This window comes from Saccopteryx bilineata, chromosome 12 (genome assembly GCF_036850765.1).
Source record: "Saccopteryx bilineata isolate mSacBil1 chromosome 12, mSacBil1_pri_phased_curated, whole genome shotgun sequence".
Classification (NCBI taxonomy): Eukaryota; Metazoa; Chordata; class Mammalia; order Chiroptera; family Emballonuridae; genus Saccopteryx; species Saccopteryx bilineata.
In genome coordinates this window covers 13057388-13080908 of record NC_089501.1, presented here as the reverse complement: position 1 = coordinate 13080908, position 23521 = coordinate 13057388, and the positions used below count along the sequence as shown (strand labels likewise).

Sequence of the window (23521 nt, the reverse complement as noted above, 5' to 3'; positions counted from 1 at the left end):
TAAGATCACAGTGTAGCTCTTAAATCAGGTGGAAAAAAAGCCTGACAAGCTGGTGACACAGTGGATAGAGCATCAGACTGGGACGCAGAGGACCCAGAATCGAAATCCCAAGGATGCCGGCTTGAGCGCGGGCTCACCCAGCTTAAGCGTGGGCTCACCATAAAATCAGGTGAAGAAAGCAAGTTGTAAAATATGTGCTTGGATCATCTATCTGCCTTCCTGTCTCTGGGCCTTGACACTTGCTGCTCCTTCCATCTGGAATGCTTTTCTCTAGACTCTTTTTGGTCTCTCTCAAGTAGCACCTCTCAGAGAATGTTCCATAACTGACTAACTTCTATCCCCCCTTTACTTATTAATCTCTTACCTTGCTTTATCTTTCTGCAGGGAAATTACCACCATCCAAAATTACATTATTTACTTATATATTTATATATTTTTAATTGTCAATCTTTCCAACAAGAATGAAAACACCATGAGAGTAGGGGTCTTTTTTAAAATTTTGTTTATTTATTTATTTTTTACAGTGACAGAGAGAGAGACAGATAGGGACAGACAGACAGGAACAGAGAGAGATGAGAAGCATCAATCATCAGTTTTTCGTTGTGACACCTTAGTTGTTCATTGATTGCTTTCTCATATGTGCCTTGACCGTGGGTCTTCAGCAGACCGAGTAAGCCCTTGCTTGAGGTGAGCCTTGCTCAAGCTGGTGACCTCGGGTCTCGAACCTGGGTCCGCTGCATCCCAGTCTGATCCTATATCCACTGTGCCACTGCCTGGTCCAGCGAGAGTAGGGGTCTTGACAGTCTTATTTACAGCTGCCTTCCCAGCACCTAGAGCAGTGGCTGGAGTAGGTAGAAATAAGAAATGAGATATAGAGATATGACTGAATTTCCAAATCAGGTGCTGTTGGATTCTAGAGCATATCAACCCCAATGGGCTACTCCTCATTTTGAAATTTTTTATGTTAGCTAATCCTCAAAGAAATGCAAATTAAAACCACAGTAAGATATTACCTCACACATGTCAGAATGGCTATCATCAATGAACCAACAAATAACAAGTGTTGGCAAAAATGTGGAAAAAGGGAAAACCTTCATGTACTGTGATGGGAATGCAGATTGGTGCAGCCACTATACAGAAAAGTATGGAGGTCCTCAAAAATGTAAAACGAAAACTGCCTATGTCCCAGCAATTCTACTTCTGGGGATATACCTAAAGAAATGCAAACATTAATTTGAAAAAATATACACACTGTTGTTCACGGTAGCATTATTTACAATAGATATGAAAGCAACCCAAGTACCCATCAATAGATGAGTGGATAAAAAGGGCAGTGGAATATTCTATATATACAATGGAATATTATTCAGCCATATAAAAATAATAAAATCTTACTGTCTGTGACAGTATGGATGGACCTAGAGGGTATCGTGCTAAGTGAAATAACTCAGAGAAAGACAAGTACTGTGCAATTCCACTCATATGTGGAATCTAAAGAATAAAATAAGTGAACAAACAAAACAGAAACAGATTCTTAGATACAGGGAACAGACTGAGGGTTGCCAGAAGAGAAGGTGCTTGGGGGGGGACTGGGTGAAAAACGTGAGGGGATTAAGAAGTACAAATTGATAGTTACAAAATAGTTATAGGGATGTGTAAAGTACAACATAAGAATATAGCTAACAATATTGTAATAACTATGTATGGGGGGAGAGGACCCAGGTTCAAAATCCCTAGGTTGCCAGTTGAAGTATTGGTATGACCACTTTGTAAAGTATGTGATTGTCTAACCACTGTGCTGTACACCTGAAACTAATACAAAATAATATAGAATGTAAACTGCAATTAAAAATAAAATGTAGCCTGACCAGGTGGTGGTACAGTGAATAGAGCATCAAACTGGGATGCGGAGGACCCAGGTTCAAGATCCCGAGGTCACCAGTTTGAGCGTGGTCTCAAATGGCTTGAGCAAAGCTCACCAGCTTGGACCCAAGGTCATTGGCTTGAGCAAGGGGTTACTTGGTCTGCTGGAGGCCCACGGTCAAGGCACATATGGGAAAGCAATGAACAACTAAGGTGTCACAACAAAAAACTAATGATTGCCTGACCTGTGGTGGCGCAGTGGATAAAGCGTCGACCTGGAAATGCTGAGGTCGCCGGTTCAAAACCTGGGCTTGCCTGGTCAAGGCACATATGGGAGTTGATGCTTCCAGCTCCTCCCTCCCTTCTCTCTTTCTGTCTCTCCTCTCTCTCTCTCTTTCTCTCCTCTCTAAAATGAATAAATAAAAAATAAAATAAAAATTAAAAAAAAAACAACTAATGATTGATGCTTCTCATCTCTCTTTGTTCCTGCCTGTCTGTCCCTATATGTCCCTCTCTCTGACTCTCTCTCTGTCTCTGTAAAATAAATAAATAAAATAAAATAAAATAAAATGTGAAGGCCCTGGCCGGTTGGCTCAGTGGTAGAGCGTCAGCCAGGCGTGTGGAAGTCCCAGCCAGGGCACACAGGAGAAGCGCCCACCTGCTTCTCCACCTTTCCCGCTCTCCTTTCTCTTTATCTCTCTCTTCTCCTTCCACAGCCAAGGCTCCATGGGAGCAAGTTGGCCCAGGTGCTGAGGATAGCTCCATGGTCTCTGCCTCAGGTGCTAGAATGGCTTCAGCCGCAATGGAGCGACGCCCCAGATGGGCAGAGCATTGCCCCTGGTGGGCATGCCAGGTGGATTCCCGTTGGGCACATGCGGGAGTCTGTCTATCTGCCCCACTTCTAACTTCAGAGAAATACAAAACTAAATAAATAAATAATGAAATGTAGCCTGACCAGGCAGTGACGCAGTGGACAGGGCATCAGACTGGAATGTAGAGGACCCAGGTTCAGAACCCCTAGGTTGCCAGCTTGGGTGCAGGCTCATGTGGCTTGAGCTTGGGTTCACCAGCTTCAGCGTGGGGTTGCTGGCTTGAGCATGGGATCATAGAGATGATCCCTCCATCAACCCAACTAAGGTCGCTGGCTTGAAGCCCAAGTTTGCTAGTTTGAACTCAAGGTCACTGGCTTGAGCAAGGGGTTACTTGCTTTGCTGTAGTCCCCTCCCCCGGGTCAAGCCACATATGAGAAAGCAATCAATGAATAACTAGGGAGCTGCAACAAAGAATTGATGTTTCTCATCTTTCTCTCTTCCTGTCTGTCTGTGCCTATCTGTCCCTCTCTCTGTCTTTGTCACAAAAATAAATAAATAAAATGTAAATTTAAAAATAAAATAGCCCTGGCAGGATAGTTTAGTTCATTAGATCATCATCCTGATGTGCAGAGGTGGCTGGTTCAATCCACTGTCAGGACATACATAAGAACAAATCAATGTTTCTCTCTCTCTTTCTCTCTCTCTCTCCCCTTCCTCTCTCTCTCTAAAATCAATAAATTAATTAAAAAATAAAAGCTTGGATTTCTGGGGCCAAACTCCTGATCCACTGATTCAATCACTGGGACCCAGAAATCTGTATTAAAAATAAAATAAAATAAATCAAATCAAATCTTCTGTGTTAGGACCTTAGTGACCTCAGGCTGAAAGGAATTTTAATAATTTAGTCCAAGCCTTGATTTTGCAGAAGAAATGACAAATTTCTCCTTAGATAGTTAGATAGTATGTGAAAGAAATATGGGGGTCAGTAATGACAAGACATTTTTTATTTTTATAGCTTTTTTTTTTTTCAGTGACACAGGGAGAGTCAAAGAGATGGACAGATAGGGACAGACAGGCAGGAACGAAGAGAGATTAGAAGCATCAATCATCAGTTTTTCGTTGCGACACCTTAGTTGTTCATTGATTGCTCTCTCATATGTGCCTTGATAATGGGCCTACAGTAGACAGAGTGACCCCTTGCTTGAGCCAGAGACCTTGGGTCCAAGCTGGTGAGCTTTTGCTCAAACCAGATGAGCCCACGCTCAAGTTGGCGACCTCAGGGTCTCGAACCTGGGTCTTCCACATCCCAGTCTGATGCTCTATCCACTGTGCCACCGCCCAGTCAGGCTATTTTTACAGCTTTAAAAAAATTTTTATTGATTGATTGTAGAGAGAGAGAGGGAAAGAAAGAGAGAAACATTGATCCTTTTCTGTATGTGCTCTGACTAGGGATCGAACTGGAAACCCCTGTACTTTGGGATGATGCTGTAATCAACCAAGCTATCCATAGAGCTTCTTTTTCAGCTTTGGTGTATGTGATGTATGACTTATTTTTTTAAAACAAACAAACAAACAAAAACTACATAAACCTGCCATAACAAAATACAGACTGCATGGCTTAGCAAACAGGAGCAGATTTTCTCAGTTCTAGAGCATAGGAAGTCCAGGATCAAGGTGCCAGCAGTTTGGGTTCCTAGTGAGAACTCTTCTTCCTGACTGGCAGTCAGCCATCTTCTAGCTGTGTCCTCACATGGCGGGAAGAGAGACAAGCTCTCTGGTGTCTCTTCTTAGAAGGGCCCCACTCTCATGACCTCATGTAACCCTAATTACCTGCCAAAGGTCCCATCTCCAAATACTATCACATTGAGGATTAGAGCTTCAACATAAGATTTTCAGAGAACACCAACATTCAGTGCATACCAAGAGAAGTGTTCGCTCTGCCTGCAGTTGCGGAGGAGTGTACTGCCGAGGAAGGACCTGCGAGCGTGGTCTCAGAGCGAGAGTGGGTCCCCAGGGGAGGAACACTGAGAGCACAGCTTGTGGAGAGGACAACAGGAATACAACACAGGAGGAGGAGTGAGTGGCGAGCATTTCCGCATAGATGAAATAAGGAATACCTGTAGGGAAAAAAAACTATTCTGAATCCAGATTATAAAAAAATCCCTGAGCATGATGTTGAGGAGCTTAAAATTTCTTTAGATGAGCAGTGGGAAGATGGTAAAATTGTGCATGTTTAATATTTGAAAATTGAATTTTAAAAAATGTTAATGTTAAAATAATTCAAAGCCCTGGCCGGTTGGTCCAGCGGTAGAGCGTTGGCCCGGTGTGTGGAAGTCCCAGGTTCAATTCCCAGCCAGGGCACACAGGAATAGCGCCCATCTGCTTCTCCACCCTTCCCCTTCTCCTTTCTTTCTATCTCTCTCTTCCCCTCCCACAGTTAAGGCTCAGTTGGAGCAAAGTTGGCCTGGGTGCAGAGGATGGCTTCATGGCCTCTGCCTCAGGCGCTAGAATGGCTCCAGTTGCAACAGAGCAACTGCCCAGACGGGCAGAGTGCATTGCTCCCTAGTGGGCTTGCTGGGTGAATCCCAGTCAGGCACATGCAAGAGTCTGTCTTCTTCCCTGCTTCTTACCTCAGAAAAATACAAAATAATAATGATAATAATAATAATAATAATAATTCAAACTTATATGAAGATTGCACAAATAGTTCAATGAACTCCTATATACTCTTTACTCAGATTTACCAATTATTACTATTCTGCCACACTTGTTTCATTATTCTATATTTGTATAGTGTATATATTATTTAGATATATGTAAATAGACATATACAGATGTACATGTGTATGTATACACACACATACACAAATATATACACATATATACTCAGATTATATACACACTCTTTTCCTGAACAAATTAAGAGAAGTTCATTTCTTTACCCCTTAAATAGTTCATTGTGTATTTTCCAAGAATAAAGACATTCCCTTTTATAACTACATTGCAGTTATCAATTTCAGGAAATTTTAATATTGATATGCTTTCATCTATTCCAATTTTGTCAAATGTCTTAATAATGACCTGTATGGTAAGCCAACTCTTATCTTGCATAGGACTAAACCCAGGACCATGTGCTGCATTTCATTTTCTTATCTTTTTAGTGTCCTTTAACCTGAAAAGTTCCTCAACCTTTCTTTTCTTATGACAGTGACATTTAAAAAAACCAATAAGGAATTTTAAGTGCATGGCATATTTAAAATACTTTACTATTGAAAAATGACTAAGGCCAGTGAGAAAAAGATGGATGGATAAGAGAGAGCATAAAATAAGGGGCAGAGAGGAGACTTGGGAGATGAAAACAGCTGAGGTAATGAAGGCCTAGAGCAGGAGTTGGAATCTATGGCTCGCGAGCCAGATGTGGCTGTTTTGATGGCTGCATCTGGCTGGCAGACAAATCTTTAATAAAAAGTTAAAAATATAAAACATTCTCATGTATTACAATCCATTCATTTCCTACTGCTCATGTTCATGGTTGCGGGTGGCTGGAGCCAATCACAGCTGTCCTCCAGGACAACACCAAATTTTTATTGGATAATGCGTAATGTACACGGGTCATTGTATGGCTCTCATGGAATTACATTTTAAAATATGTGGCATTTATGGCTCTCTCAGCCAAAAAGGTTCCCGACTCCTGGCCTAGAGAGATGGGACAAGGGTACCCATGCGAGTAATTTGACAGCATTTCATGTAATTACATATGAAAAAAAAAGACAAAGTTTAATTCTAGCTTGGGCCATTTTATGAATGGTAAAAAGGATGATAAATAATAGATTTTGTTTTTTGTTTGATTTTAGACTGAAGGGGGATAATCAGTTTGCTTTTGAATGCTAAGTGGATCAGTGGATTGTGCAGATGGAAATAAGACATGGAGCTCAGGTGAGGTGTCCAGGATAGAGTCTTACCTAAAGGATGAACCTGTCTTCTGTTCATCTTTCTATCTCTTGGTCCAGCCCTGAACACAACAGACACTTAAAAAAGATTATAGACTAATAACCATCTCAAGTAGCCTAGAGAAAAGAGATGGTCAAATTTCCTTCTGGGAAGATGGGTGTGGGGATTTCTTAGCAGAACTGAGGAGCTCTGGAGTCAGAAAATCAGAGCAGCCACCCCTCGACCCTCGCTGCTGAGAACCAGTCACACAGGAATTAACTGAGTGCCAGAAGCACAACTCTTTGTACCAGGTCCACGATCCCTCACCCAGCATTTCCAAATCCAAAACTCTCTGAAAGTATTTTTATATCTCATTTGGCAGTAAAGCCTGACCTGAAATGATCCTGAGGCTTTTGATAGTATTTATTTATCCCACTCACTATGAATTTTCATTCATTTCACTGCATGACAATTAAAGTATTTGATAACAAGGGCTTCCTCAGAACTCACTGGGACAGTAATTAATTCAGGGTATATCTACTCTATCTCCTTTCTAAAATCCAAAATATTCTGCATTCCATATTCATGGGACTGTAAAGATTTCAGTTAAGAAAAATATGGAAATGCATTTTAAAAGCAGGGGGTTAATACTTTGCAACCTAGACAGGGGGCTTTTAAATGAACATTTCACCGATGAAAATGTGAGTGATCTCACAGAAGATTCCCTAGGCTTTGGCACCTTGTATCTAGAACTACAAAGAGGGCCTTCATTTCATCTGTCTAGCTCCTCATTTCAGCATCTTTGGTTCTGTCAGCACCATTACCGGTCTGGCTCACTATTCAACTCAAAGCCCTCACTCTTTTCCAGGATATGGTTTTTGTTAGTTGATCTCTATCCATCCTGAACCATAACTTCCTCTAAGAAAAGAGCTTACCAGCCCCTCCCCCCATCAGCCCTGCTCCACCCTCACTGTGCTATACGGGACTTTCACCTGCACCTGCCTCCTGATGTCCCGCCTGAAGCCCTGGGAGGTGGGTTGTATGTGCAAAACTATCAGACCAGCCAGCCATTCAGCCATCTAGTTGGCCACTTGTTGGATCATTCATTCATTCAAAAAGTATATACTGATGCCTGACCAGGCGGTGGCGCAGTGGATAGAGCGTCGGACTGGGATGCAGAAGACCCGGTTCGAGACCCCGAGGTCGCCGGCTTGGGTGCGGGTTCATCTGGCTTGAGCAAAAGCTCACCAGCTTGGACCGAAGGTCGCTGGCTTGAGCAAGGGGTTACTCGGTTTGCTGAGGGCCTGTGGTCAAGGCACATATGAGAAAGCAATCAATAAACTAAGGTGTTGCAATGAAAAACTGATGTTTGATGCTTCTCATCTCTCCCCGTTCCCGTCTGTCTATCCCTATCTATCCCTCTCCCCGGCTCTCTCTCTCTCTGTCTCTGAAAAAAAAAAAGAAAAGAAAAATAAAGTATATACTGAATGTCTACAAAGTGCTAGGTGCTGGTCTAGGTACTTGGGTACAGCAATTAACAGGCATACTTGATGTCATCATTTAATTTACAATCTACCAAGGGAAACAGATATTTAACAATGAACTACAATTGTAATAAGTGCTACAAAGGGGGATTAGAGTACCGCGAGGGGAAGGGACCTAAGTTCTTATAAAGGCTCAAGAAGTCTTCCCCAAGGAAGTGACTTTTGAGTTGAGATGAGAAAAATGAGTAGGAGGTAGCCTGTGAGCAAGATGAAAGGGAGAGGCCGGCAGGGAGGGTGGAGGCATAGAGCATTTCGGGGAAAACAAACTTCATAAAAAGAACCCAAGGCAGGAAAGAACTTAGCCAAAATGTAAAAATGAAAGTCGTAACTGTGGCTAGAGGGGAGAGAAAGGGGGAGAGAGAGATAGCGAGCCTCCAGTGAGGTAAAATTATCCTAAGAGATAATCAGCCATTGAGGAGTTTTTTAATTAAAAATGTGACCTAAGCAGATGCTACTTATCAGATCACTCTGGTTGTGGCGTGGAGATGGAATTGGAAGATCAAGAATAAATGCATGAAGAATTGAATAAACTCCCTCGTAGCACACACAGTCTTCTTATAAAAGAGGTACCTGAGAAACATATCAAATGAGCAAGGGCACAACCCTGAGCAGGACTAGACCTCCCTACCTGAGACACTGGGTGACGCAGCCTAGCTCCACATAGTTAATACCATGGCTTCTAGGAAGGATTTGCCATCGCCAGGAAGGAAAAGAATCAAGATTCTTTTCCAGGTGGATTCTCAGGACTGCCTTTCACCTCCAGGGAGAAGCCTGACCCAGAAAATGTTGCCTACTCTCTCTCTCTGCTCACACATACACTCACTCCAAAACCTTTCAGCTGGGCTACTTTAGTAGTTTCACCATTCTACAATTTAAGAATGCTCTCTTAGGACTTTCCTCCCTATTTTGTGTGTGTGTGTGTGTGTGTGTGTGTGTGTGTGTGTGTGTGTGAATAGCATCTGAATAAAAATCACAGTTGGGATGATTTCATCTTTAAATTTGTTTTTCATAAATGTTTATCATTTAAACTCTTAAGATGACCATGAAGCTGCATTACGAATCATAATCATGTGTTATCATATATAAATGACTTCACTCAGCAAAATTTACTCTGGCTGACTTCCATACTCCGACTTTTATGCTGCCTGCTGGCAGTAGGAACACTGCTGGAATTCATTCTTGAACAGAACTTTTCCTGAACTGAAACTCTATACTAAAAAGCAGTGAAGAAAACTTGTTACCATTCATTTATTTTGGACTTAGATTCAAAGGGTAGGAGGAAGGGGGGGCGGAGGGGGGAAGGACAATAGTTCTTTGACACTAGCAATAGTAAGTTAGTTGAAGGCCAAAACTCCCTTCATTAGACTTAATAGCCTGAGGCAGAATAGTCAGGAAAACAATTATGCAAAGTAGATCTTTAGTAGGAGGTAAAATATAAGATAAATATATGTTGTGAAGCATATTAAGCCATTGCTAAATATTATACATGATCCCTCTGAATTCTAAAACTTCCAAGCTCTTCATTACTGTGAAAGTTTACCAAAAAGAGTGATAAAATTATGTATTTAGAAGTTAAAGAAACTTCTTTGAACTACGTTTGAAGTTGGGCTTTTTTTCTTTCAGTTAATGTTCGTATGAAATAATATGCAAATTTGAAAGCAAAGGAGTACTACTAAGGACTACTTAGTATTCCAAAAATAGCAAAAGCCACCTAAAATGTACGACTTGAAATTTACTATTTAAACATAATTCTATTATTTCCAATTGTTCCTCTGATGGTGACTTTTCATCCCAAAAGACTACAGCAAACTCTGAAAGTACAAATTTAGTAATTTAGTACTGAATAAAGTCTGTTTCAGGAAGATGTGAAGGTGTACCCTCTCTTTACTCTCTGAACACTGTACACATCTTTCTAATAAAAATTTACACTTCTTTCTGGACTAAGGTTTATGAATAACTGCCAAATTCAAAAGGTTTGAACAAAAGCAAATTATTAGGCCCTGGCCCTTTGGCTCAGTGGTAGAGCGTCAGCCTGGCATGTGGAAGTCCCGGGTTTGATTTCTGGCCAGGGCACACAGGAGAAGTGCCCCTCTGCTTCTCCACCCCTCCCCCTCTCCTTCCTCTGTCTCTCTCTTCCCCTCTGCAGCCAAGGCTCCATTGGAGCAAGGTTGGCCCTGGGCTCTAAGGATGGCTCTGTGGCCTCTGCCTCAGGCACTAGAATGGCTTTGGTTGCAAGGGAGCAACGCCCCACCCTCTAGTGGGCATGCTGGTGGATCCCAGCTGGGCAGATGTGGGAGTCTGTCTCTCTGCCTCCTTGCTTCTTACTTCAAAAAAATACAAAAAAATTATTAGCAGACTGGCAGTTTATTAAAATTCCACACTTATTTTTCCATCAAATATTCTACATTTTTCTTGCCCATCACCAAAACACTAGCAGTCTCAGAAAATAGCAAAGTATGTTTAACTTTCTTTTAGACTGTACTAATTATACTTTCTCAACTTCAATTCACAGTATGTTGTGGAATTATCCATTTCAACATTAATAATAAGTGCACTCTTAAATACTATCTTGGACCTTTTAGGTGAGAAAACAATGTTGTGAACAGTTTTATTCAAGTTTTGGAGATCTTCTTTGGTAAAAGTTGAATGAGAGAAACTCCCTCATCTCTGTCTTTGTCTCTATCCCTGTCCTTATCTCTTCTATCTCTATACCTGTATTGATACCTAATCTATAACTAAATTTATATAGATATTTTTGGATTATGCCCTCTCTGCTTAGAATGTCTTATGACTCATTTAGGAAAAAGGAAGCAATCCACCCATTCTAAAGTAACTTAACCACATGCTGCTGTACTTCTGCATTAACTAGATGACTTAACACCAGAGAAAAGCACCCAAGTAAAAACAATAGCATTCTCAGAAGATTATATCAGCTTAAAATTTTGGTTTGTTTCTTCTTCCTTAAAAAATCCATGAAGGTCCAATCAGTTGTCTATCAAAACTTGAGTTAATGCATATTTGTAGTTATACTCAGAACTCTGTGTTTACCTCCACCAACCTGTCCACTACCCACAAATGTAGCACACATTTTTATTTTTTGCTTTTTTCTTCTTCACTCTGCTTGCCATTAAAGCCAGGAATTAAAAAATGAGCACATTCTGAAGGGCAGACTCTATAAAATTGACCTAATTTAGCTTATATTCTTAAAATTTTTGGCCCCAAATAGTCAAATATATTTACATTTCAGTCATAATAGTTGTAAGATTTATAAGCTCAAATTCTATGAGACTCAAAATCAAGAAATAATTGTTTTAATTCAGGCAGCCTTTCAGGATGAGAGTTTACCTACATTTCTAGTTTACCATGCGTTTGGGACATTTTGCTCTTTAATAGCTTTCTAAACTCATAATTATAGATAACTTTTAAGAAGCTCAAATTATTCTTAAAAACAGTAGAGGGAGAAACTGCTTTTTACCCCAACATTCAGTCCTCTCTTCTTCCCCTAGAATTTTAGATGAGCACAAAACCACATTAAATACTAATTTCTCTCTGCCTCCTTTACAAACCAAGTTTTGCCACTGGCACGTGAGTAGATATGACTCTGTAATTCTCACTTCACATTAGAAAAATCTTGCCTTCACTTCTTTTCCCATATTTATCACTTAATACTATTTAATAATTATTACCTACTTTAATGTAAACTGATACCCTCTTGGGAATAAAAAAAGCTAATAAAAATTGACCTCATGTTTAACTTATTTCCAAACCATGAGGGATAAGTAAAATAAATTCACAAATAACTCAAAACAAAAGAAGAAATCATAATAGATATACAAACAATGCCTAAAGTTTCAAAGAAGAAAAGATAATACATATAGGCTGAGATATGCAAAAAAATGTTCTATTCAGGAGTTACTGTATTTCCCCATGTATAAGACCCCCCCTTTTTTGAAAAATTTGGGGTCTAAAAACTGGATGTGTCTTATACAGTGGTTGTAGATTTTTTACTTGCATTTCCCACTTTTTCGTGCTTGTTTTGCACTCATTGTTAAAGACAGTGATTCATCATCAGACACAGATGAGGACAAGCTAGTGGATGGGAATTTTGACAGTGATGAGGAGTTGTATGAATTTTATGATAAAACTTGAGTTCAATAACTTTATGTAATACTTTTTTTTTCAAATTTCAGGTCCCAAAATTAAGGTGCTTCTTATACATGGGGACATCTTGTACATGGGGAAATACGGTAAGTGATTAATAAGGGTGTTCATGAAGAGACAGAGTGGAAGAGGATGGCTCCTCTTCCCCCCCGTCCACTTCTGAAATGCAGAAAAAGTCAAATGCTTCTTGTAAATTTTGAAACTGGAACTGAGTTAGCTATCAGTATTGCATGAACACTAAATATCAGAACAGGTGTTGCCATAAAAGCTTTACATATTTGTTTAGCTTTCCATAGTAGCTGTGACAACGACTACAAACGTAGTAGTTTAAAACAACACAAATTTAATATCTTAAGAGTTTTGGAGATCAGAAGTCCAAAATGGATTTCACTGGGCCACACTCAAGGAATCGGCAGGTCTGCATTCCTTGCTGGAGCCTTCAGGGGAACACCCACTTCCTTGCCCTTTCTAGCTTCTAGAGCCTGCCCGCATTCCTTAACAAGTGCCCTCTTCCTCCATCTTCAGAGCAAGCAATATTGGTAGAGTGCTCTTCACATGGTCTCACTCTTACCTCCGGTGCCCCCCTCTTCCATTTTCAAAGTACTTTCTGATTATATTGGGCCCACCCAGATAACCCAGGAAAATCTATCTCCAGGTCAGTTTAGCAACCTTAATTCCATCTTCATATTGGGTAGATGGTATGGGATGCAGATTGCCTCTCTTCTCAGAGTGAGGTAGAATTATGTCTAAACTGAACTTTATTTTCTGATAACAAACTTTTATTTTCAAGACTTCTTTCTCAATATAGTAAAAACTAATTAAATATTTATTTGTTAGAGCTCTTCTATCTTTGAGTTCACTCATCAGCAAATGAAACATCTGAACCCCAAGTCCGAGAAGCTGGAAATGTTAAGTTAGAAATATAAGCGGTAGTAGGAGGTATTAATTCTTAAAATCTGTCCCACATTTAAAAAATTCTTCCACTGAGCCTGACCAGGCAGTGGCGCAGTGGATAGAGCACCGGACTGGGTTGCAGAAGATCCAGGTTCGAGACCCCAAGGTCACCAACTTGAGCGTGGGTTCATCTGGTTTGAGCAAAAAATCACCAGCTTGGACCCAAGGTCACTGGCTCAAGCAAGGGGTTACTCAGTCTGCTGGAGGCCCATGGTCAAGGCACATATGAGAAAACAATCAATGAACAACTAAGGTGTTGCAATGCGCAATGAAAAACTAATGATTGATGCTTCTCATCTCTCTCTGTTCCTGTCTGTCTGTCCCTATCTATCCCTCTCTCTTTCTCTCTGTCTCTGTAAAAAAATAAAAATTTTAAAAAAATGCTTCCACTGAGGGCACTTGTCTCATATAAGCCATATGCTCTGTTTAGATTAATATATTAAAGCTCCTGTGGCTGTTCAACTAACCCTTCAGTGTGGAATTGTTCAATCAATGCAGCCAACAGTACACAAGAATTTTCTGTGTGCCAGGCAATGAAAACACAAACCCAGAAAAAAGCAACTATCAGGAAAGAGACAGCAGTCCTGGAGATTCCCCCATCGCTGTCAAAGATTTCAAGAAATCAGAAAATCAACAGATGATAGTAGAAAGCTTTGAAGTCAGGCAAATTGAGTTTATATCCACATTCCATTACTTACTAGCTAAGTAACTTTAGGCAAGTCATTTGACCTCTGATATTTCCCATCTTCACAATAAGGTGAATTCTACCTATGTCATAGAGGGGATGAGATAATTTCTATTAATGATCAAATGAATGAGTGGTGGTCTCTTTCCAAATCAACCTTTCACTTGTTTAAAACAGGTGGCATAGAATGGCTTGCTTACAAACCAAAGGAAGTTGTAATATAGTCTTAGAGCCAAAGAATTCACAAGGCAGACTTCTCAGCTAATGGATGAAGTGTTATGACAACCAAAGTATCAAGTTACAATAGATACCATAATATGAACTTTTCATACTTAATTACTTTTTTATGTGAAAAGTAGTAAATGACTTAGATGAAATTTGGTTTAAAATAAGAGGGTTTTTTTTTTTTCCATTATGAGAGTCTGGTTGTTCTAAAAAGGTTCTTTGACCTTGGGACTGTACTCACACCCAAAAAAATTTACTGACATTTTTGTAAGATTATATACTACTCTAGAGTTTTAATGAACAGTGACTATACAAATTCATAATACTGTTAAAATGTTTAGCTGCTCATGTAAACTTCAGACTATACAAAATGCAAAGGCACATTTTCTGCTGTATGAAATTGGTTCTTTTTTTTAGTGAGAGAGACAGAGAGACAGAGAAAGGGACAGGCAGGCAGGAAGGGAGAGAGATGAGAAGCATCCATTTTTCATTGCAGCTCCTTAGTTGTTCATTGACTGCTTTCTCATATGTGCCTTGTCGGGGGAGAGGGGACTCCAGGAGAGCGAGTGACCCCTTGCTCAAGCCAGCAACCTTGGGCTCAAGCCAGTGACCCTGGGCTTTAAGCCAGTAACTTTGGGCTCAATCACCATGGGGTGATGTCTATGATCCCACACTCAAGCCGGGCAACGTTGGGGTTTCAAACTTGGGTCCTCAGCATCCCAATTCAATGCTCTATCCACTGCGCCACCACCAGGTCAGGTTGAAATTTCTAAATCTCAGGATTTTGAGATGCTTTCAAATATAAAAGTGATGTTTATTAAATGGCTTGACTGTTGATTTTTGGTATTGTACCAAACAAATAACTATAATTCACATTGACTTTAAAAAATCAATGTAATTGTTTTCATTAATTGTTTCACAAACAGTATTTTCATTTTATTTTAAATTGTTTTACCTTACTAAAAATACATTAAGGTTTTATCTCACCAAGCATACATTTTATTGATTATTGAAATGACTAATAAGCCCTGGCCAGATAGCTCAGTTGGCTAGAGCATTGCCCTGATACACCAAGGTTGCAGGTTCAATCCCGGTCAGGGCACATTCAAGAATCAACCAATGAATGCTTAAATAAGTGGAACAACAATTTGATGTCTCTCTTTCCCTCTTTCTCCCCCCCGTTTCCTCTCTCTAAAATCAATCAATCCATCAATGACTAATAAAATTATACAAATTTTTCAGCTAACATTTCCTGCATTTGACTTTTTTAGCTTCCTTTCTCTGAAGAGTAATTGGTCAGACACATTTGCAAATTATTTTAAATCTGTTTTATAAGAAATAAATATAACATTTGGGTTATCTTTTTGATATTTTGTGAGCTAGTAGATAACTAGTACTTACTCCCAATTATAAACACACACAATTTTTGCTCAAAGAACATGCTAGCTAAAAACATAAATTTTCATAAGTAAGTTTTTTCTTAATACTTTCATAAAGTAATGACCTGCTATCTCTGTGGTATGGCATTTTAGTTCTGGCAAGTATTCTACCACCCGAAGAAACTCTACTTCTAGAACAGCATTGTTCAACAGAACATTCTGCCATGATGAAATGTTGTAAGTCGTCCAGTACGGTAGCTACTAACCATATGTTGTTACTGAGCACTTAAAATGTAGTTAGTGTGACTGATAAACTGAAATTTTCATTTTATTGATTTTAATTAATTTAAATAGCCACATGTAGCTAGTGGCTACTATGTTGGACAGTGCAGGTCTTAGCTGCAGCAGTCATGCTCACCCCCTGCTCAAGCTAGTCAACTTTTCCCCATAGTAGTATACAAGTCTTGTTTACTCCATGAAACTTTCACTGATCACTCTAGACCATGTGGATGTCTTTCTTCTCTGAACTCCCAAACACGTAACTGCTTTTTTCTCTCTCTTAAATTGAGAGCAGGGGAGGCAGAGAGATAGACTCCTGCATATGCTCAGACAAGGATCCACTGGGCAAGTCTCCTACTGGGCAATGCTCTGCCCATCTGGGGCCTTGCTCAGCAACCGAGCTATTTTTAGCATCTGAGGCAGAGGCCACAGAGCTATCCTGGGGGGTGGGGGTTAATTCACGGGGAGTCAATGGAGCCATGACTGCAGGAGGGGGAAGGTGGGAGAGGGGGAGGGGTAGAGAAGCAGATGACCACTTCTCCTGTGTGCCCTGACTGGGAATCGAACCCAGGACTTCTACATGTTGGGCCGATGTTCTACCTCTGAGACAGTCAGGGCCTCACATAATTGTTTTACAATGAAATTTAATACGATCATACCTTGTACAATAGTTTAATTTTAATGTGAGTTTTAGCATAAAACAATATAAAAAATAATTACCAGCTTCTATTCATTGATAGCTTATAGTGCTAAACACTTTCCAAATCTTATTTCATCTTTTCAATAGGCCTGTAAAGTATGTTGTATAATCTATTTCACTTATGACAAAATTGTGACTCAGAGGGATGATATGACTTTTTCAGGTCAAACAGGTAAGTAGCAGAGCTCAAACTTGAAACCAGGTCCAGGACTCCAGTCTACACAGGTAGGGACATTGTAGGAGTATGCAGGGTCATTTGAGATACTGTGTGGTCTTATTTGATTATTGGAAGCCATCATAACAAACCTAAACCTGTTTGAGAAAACTACTTTGTAACAATTATTGCTTAGTGGGAATAAAAGATTACAATTCAATTTAAATTATAAGAGTAATTTATTTACAGTAAAAGATCATTCCAAAGTTCTTCCATCATAGACTAGACATTCTTAAAGTCCTATTGCTCCATCTAGTGAAAAACCAATGGGAATACCATACCCACCAAGTATTTACAAGAGTCCCAGCAGGAGCTGAACCCTCCCTACGGGTCTCCTGGAAATCAGTGGAAATGTACTTTGGTTATTATAAAGAATGGGGGTTTTATTGGCTTTCATTAGGTAGAGTCAGGAATGCTAGATATCATGCATGAAGTCCTCATCAACAAAAAATTGCCCCACTTCTGAAAGGGAAAACCCACTTGTATTTATTTATCTGAGCTTGGAATTTATCATAATTTTACATATAAAAACAAAATGTTTGTATTGTTTTACTATTCAATCAATTTTCCAGGAAGGGAATTATGGCATTTCATTTAATTTCATCAGTTGTAAAATATAGTATTATTTAAATATCACCAAGAAAAAAGAAAACATTGCCAATTAAACTATGATATAATACATTCTTATACATAATTTTTCCTTTACCTCTAAAGAGTTCTTTTTAAAAAAAAGACTTTATTCAATTTTCAGAGAGGAGAAAGAGGGAAAGAGGGAGAGAGAGAGAAGGGGGCAGAGCAGGAAGCATCAACTCCCATATGTGCCTTGACCAGGTAAGCCTGGGGTTTCGAATCGGCGACCTCAGTGTTCCAAATCTATGCTTTATCCCACTGCACCACCACAGGTCAGGCTCTAAAGAGTTCTTGTACGCTTATTTAGACAGATATAAATCAAATATCACATAGAACATATAAAAAAGGAAAAACAAAAGTAAGGTAAATTAAGGTATTTATAAGCTTCTTCATATTCAGAAAAATTTCTGAAACAGGTTTTGGTTCATAGTTGTCAATATTCATGTTTTTTTTCAAACAGTACTATCCTCTCTGCTATCAAGGATTCTGATGATGCTATGTTCCTTAAAATAGTACTCAACTCTTGTGTTTAGGATTTTCTTTGAAGTCCACTGAGACCAATTACCGTAAGTTTTGATGTTGGTACTTTTTTGAGCTTTCCAAAGATATTGTTGGAAAGTTGTGACCACAATAACTAGTGGTTACATCCCTGCTGAGGATGGTCTTTAATCAGTTTGTCCAAAAATGAAATCAGTAACAATAACCAAGTTTGCACATCCTCAGGCAATGATAGTTACAACCATGTCCTGACGGACAGCTCTCATAAGACATCCTAATTTCAGAAATGCGACTGTATTTCTTATAATGGAAGAAATACTGGGCCATGGCAATCGAGGGGAATGTTTTCATTTCTAAAATTTAACTGAATTGGTGACCAATTCAGAAAATCTCATCACCAAGAGTAATTTTATTCATGGTATTTGAGCTACAAGTAAGAGCTACCTGTCAGTCTCTATCCATGGTGATTGTACCAACAGGTATAACCTTCTACTTTGTTATTCATAGTGTGGGTATGTTAACGCCTTTACATATTAAAACATACCCTATTATAAACTATGTTTATGTCTCTTTTATATCAGAGTCAAGACATTATATTGATGTTTTTCTGTTTATGTGCATAGGCGAGTTAAATTATTTATGGGTTTCATTTCAAGGAAGCAAAGCCTATTTTAGAAAATATCTGTTATAAACAGTGACATTTGGTCTGATAGGGTTTAGAAAATATTGAATTAAAGAATCATGAATAAATGCTTTTCCTTTAAACAGAAAGAAAATTCTTGGGGACAATTTCCTAACAAATAGTAATATGTCTGTGGCTAGGGGAACAGGGAAGGAGGCAAAAAATTGTGTATTAATTTAACATTAAATGAGGATAGTTTTATGCTTGTCTTAAGAAAGTGACTTCACATTTTGTACAGAGAGAATGATATCTTCAATCAAACTACCTGGACTCAGATCATGGTTCTACCATTTTGTATGGCGCTTTTAATAAATGACTTGGTCTCTCTTTGCCTCAGTTCTTTAGTGAGTGAAATAAAGATGATAAGAGCATTACCTCACAAGGTTATTATTAGAACTAAACAGTACACCACATGCAGTGGTGTTTACAACAATGGCTGTACATCAGAAGCAGTAAATAAAAAAACCCAAACTTTCATTAATTATAACCATAAAAGAAATATTTTTGCAAAACAAAAGTGTCTGAACTTCTGCTAAATTCCTTACTACCTGAGAAATTACTCCTGATGATTTTATGATTTCTTGATATGATGGAGAATAACTTTGTGGTTTGTGAATGTTTTATCACTGACCCATATTAAAAAAAGATAAGACTATCTTCTGGGCAATGAGATATATTGCCAATTGCCACAGAAATGCTTAGTATTATACAAATATATCCTATCGTCCAAAGGTACAAAAAGGTAATATATGAAATGTAGCCAATATATATTTTCCCATCAAATAAAATGCAATGCCAGTATAGATACAATTAATAGCTTTGATAAGATCACTTAAGGTTTTATTCTACTCAAATCAACAAATATCATTAGGGAGCTACCAAATCTCAGCTCCAGGCTATACTAAGTACAGATGAAGAAGCACGGTGGTCCTATCCCATCAGAAGATGCTGGAATGCTTGGATACTGGGAAGCTGGGAGTTTGGGAAGCTGGGAGACTGGGATGCTGGATACTGGATGATGACACTGAAAGGTATGACAATCCAGAGTCACTAAGAGAAAGAGTATTATTAAGTGCTAAATTGCATGGCACAGCTTAAAAAAGAGTTGTAGATTGAATTCAGAGGAAGAAGATAAATGAGTCGTAAGGTGGTTAAGAAAAGTTGTGCCCAGGAAAAGAAAGGGGGAATGTAGCAGCTATATATGTAAAACCTCTTTAAATTAGTTAACCTTTCAATGTTACTGTTTTGTCCTTTCCAAAATTTGACAATTTAATGGACATAAAATGCCAAGCACGTTCTATTATTTATTTTTTAAAAAATAATTTTAAGACTTTATTTATTCATTTTCGAGAGGAGAGAAGGAGGAGAGAGAGAGAGAGAAAGAGAGAGAGAGAGAGAGAAGAGGGGAGGAGCAGGAAGCATCAACTCCCATATGTGCCTTGACCAGGTAATCCCAGGGTTTTGAACTGGCAACCTCAGCATTCCAGATCGATGCTTTATCCACTGCACCACCACAGGTCAGGCCCAAGCATGTTCTAAATCAAGATAGGTTTGTGGTGGGGTCTTAGAGAATAATATCTGCCTAAAGAGAGAATGTTTCGGCTAGCAGGATAACCTGTGTCATGTAAAAGACATACATAATCCTTTTAAATTGTCAGGTTTAAAATGACAAAGAAGCCTGACCAGGAGGTGGCGCAGTGGCTAGAGTTTCAGACTGGGATGCGGAAGACCCAGGTTAGAGACCCCAAGGTCACCAGCTTGAGCATGGGCTCATCTGGTTTGAGCAAAGCTCACCAGCTTAGACCCAAGGTCGCTGGCTTGAGCAAGGGGTTACTCGGTCTGCTGTAGCCCCACGGTCAAGGCACATATGAGAAAGCAATCAATGAACAACTAAGGTATTACAACAAAAACTGATGATTGGTGCTTCTCATCTCTTTCTGTTCCTGTCTGTCTGTCCCTGTCTATCCCTCTCTCTGACTCTCTCTGTCTCTGTAAAAACAAACAAACAAACAAAAAAAACAAAAAAAAAACCCTTCAACAAGTAGTGCTCCTACTATTAAAAGCACAATTTTCTGTGGGAAATAACAACCACATTTTATTCCTGTGTGGTAAAATAACTTTCAGCACTTTGAGCACATGAGACTTGATGCAGGTTAAAATCCTATAGAGTTTCTTCTTCCAAGCAAAAATTTTTCCTTTAAACAAAAAAATGGCATAAAGTACACATATCAACTTTCCCCTCTGTTAAGTTTTTTTTTTTTTTTTTACTGATTGATTTTGGTGAGAGAAAAAGAGGAGGGAGAGAAACAGACAGAGACAGGAACATCAATCTGTTCCTGTACATGCTCTGACCAGGGATCAAGCTGGCAACCTCTGTGCTTGGGACAATGTTCCAACCAACCAAGCTCCCTGGCCAGAACTACTTTCCCTTCTAAATCTTTTCTTCTCACTGACCTTTCTCTTATTTAAACGTAGGCTCACTATCATTTACAATGAAGAGTTACATTCACAATCGTTCGCTACTTTAATTTTTAGATAATTAAAATTAGAAAAAATAAGTTTTCCTCATTTTCTGAATATAGTCAATCAAATATTTCATATCATGGCTTTTCTAATAATAGAAGGACAATAAAAGAAGGAAGTATCCTCCAAAGTGTCTCAACACTATCTGGAGAAATTAAATTACATTTACATGTAGCATCTACCACCAGAGTCTTTCCTAACATTCTCAGTTAGAGCAGTCCTTTTCCCACGAAGCAGAAACAGGAAGTAACAGGATAACTTTATGTAGACAACTTAATGGTGATTTTGACAAATAAAGCCACATCTTCTAGGACCAGTCAAAGCCTGGCACTGTCTTCTGCTTAAAAAATAGAAGGCATATTAGAGTAATAAAAGTTTCCATTTCAGACCAAATTAAATTATTCCAGTTCCAAGACTGAGAATAATTTCATTGCAATTAGAAAGAAGTGGGCTTTGCCTGACCAGGCAGTAGTGCAGTGGATAGAGCGTTGGACTGGGATGCAGAGAACCCAGGTTCGAAACCCCAAGGTCGCCAGCTTGAGCGCTGGCTCATCAGGCTTGAGTGCAGGCTCACCAGCTTGAGCGCAGGGTTGCTGGCTTGAGTGTGGGACCATAGACATGACCCCATGGTCACTGGCTTGAGCCCAAAGGTCACTGGCTTGAAGACCAAGGTTGCTGGCTTGAGCCCAAGGTAGCTGGGTTGAGCCCAAAGGTCACTGGCTTGAAGACCAAGGTTGCTGGCTTGAGCCCAAGGTAGCTGGGTTGAGCCCAAGGTCACTGGCTTGGCAAGAGGTCACTTGCTTTGCTGTAGCCCCCTAGTCAAGGCATGTATGAGAAAGCAATCAATGAATAAGCAATCAGTGAACAACTAAGATGCTACAATGAAGAATTGATGCTTCTCATCTCTCTCCCTTCCTGTCTGTCTGTCCCTATCTGTCTCTCTCTCTGACTCTCTCTGTCTCTGTCAAAAAAAGGAAGGCAGGCAGGCAAAGAGGGAAGGAGGGAGGGAGGGAAGGAGAAAGGAAGAAAAAAAGAAAGAAAGAAAGAGAGAGAGAGAAAGGAAGGAAGGAAGGGAGGGAGGGAGGGAGGGAGGGAGGGAGGGAGGGAGGGAGAGAGGGAGGAAAAGGGTCTTGTGGAGAATTCCATTATTCATTCTTATCTATACAAATGTAATTTCAGCCATGCACCCCAGGTTCTATATCCATTTCTTGCAGAGAGAAATGAAGTTAAGGTCTAGAATCATTACTTTGTTTTGTTCAGAAAAGAGACAAGAATTGGAAATACAGTGTTAGTAGTTTGATGCTTTGCTATGGATACTCACCTAAATATGTTGGTCCTTTCAGAGTTTGTCATCCAGTGTGACCATGCAAATACAAATTATCTGTAAAACAAAACTTATTTTCTTGGTTTTTTTAATGCTTTCATAGTCTCTGATGCATATATATAAATTCACTTTGACTAGGACTTTCTTCATGCATACAGTAGAGCAGTCTTCTGGTTTCGTGGTGGCACATAGGGAGAAAAGCAGGAAGGATATCTGTGTCCCCTTTACTTTTGCAAGCACCAAGCTGCAGGCAGGAGAAACTGTGTTCTATTAATTTCTCCCTTTATTTAACATTCTAATAATCTATGCAAACACTGTGCAAGGGCATGTGCCAGGTACTAGGTAAACAGTGGTAAGCAAAAACATGACCCCATTCTCCTGGACTTCACAATCTTTGCAAATATCTCTTGTGGTAGGTTTTGGCTTTAATTTTGTCTTTCTGTGTATTGCATGAGTAAATTTCTGGTCTCAATAACCAAAAAGAAACTGAAAATATGTTAAATCAGGCTGTTGGACAGACCTCAGAAGCAGCAATGGCAAAGTTGAAGGGTAGCTATACATAAATGCAGCACAAAATCTCAATTCAAGGAATACTCATTTCATATTGCTTCTGTAACAAATTTCCACAAATGTAGGAACCTAAACAAATTATCCTACAGTGCTGGCAGTTAGGCCTCATAAAATTAAGGTGTTGCGGCCCTGGCCGGTTGGCTCAGCGGTAGAGCGTCGGCCTAGCGTGCGGAGGACCTGGGTTCGATTCCCGGCCAGGGCACACAGGAGAAGCGCCCATTTGCTTCTCCACCCCTCCGCTGCGCTTTCCTCTCTGTCTCTCTCTTCCCCTCCCGCAGCCAAGGCTCCATTGGAGCAAAGATGGCTCGGGCACTGGGGATGGCTCCTTGGCCACTGCCCCAGGTGCTAGAGTGGCTCTGGTCGCAACATGGCGACGCCCAGGATGGGCAGAGCATCGCCCCCTGGTGGGCAGAGCGTCGCCCCATGGTGGGCATGCTGGGTGGATCCCGGTCGGGCGCATGCGGGAGTCTGACTGTCTCTCCCTGTTTCCAGCTTCAGAAAAATGAAAAAAAAAAAAATTAAGGTGTTGCCAGGGATGCATTCTTTTG

At 39.8% G+C, this 23521-nt stretch overlaps 1 long non-coding RNA gene across 1 annotated transcript; it reads right to left on the bottom strand.

The window, feature by feature from the left end:
• Nucleotides 1-541: 541 nt before the first annotated feature.
• Nucleotides 542-22450, bottom strand: LOC136316129 (uncharacterized). The gene is made up of 3 exons (XR_010727654.1): nucleotides 22401-22450; nucleotides 4596-4792; nucleotides 542-842 (listed from the first exon to the last, which is right to left on the bottom strand). It is a non-coding gene; the product is annotated as an uncharacterized lncRNA (long non-coding RNA).
• Between the last annotated feature and the right edge of the window lie 1071 nt (nucleotides 22451-23521).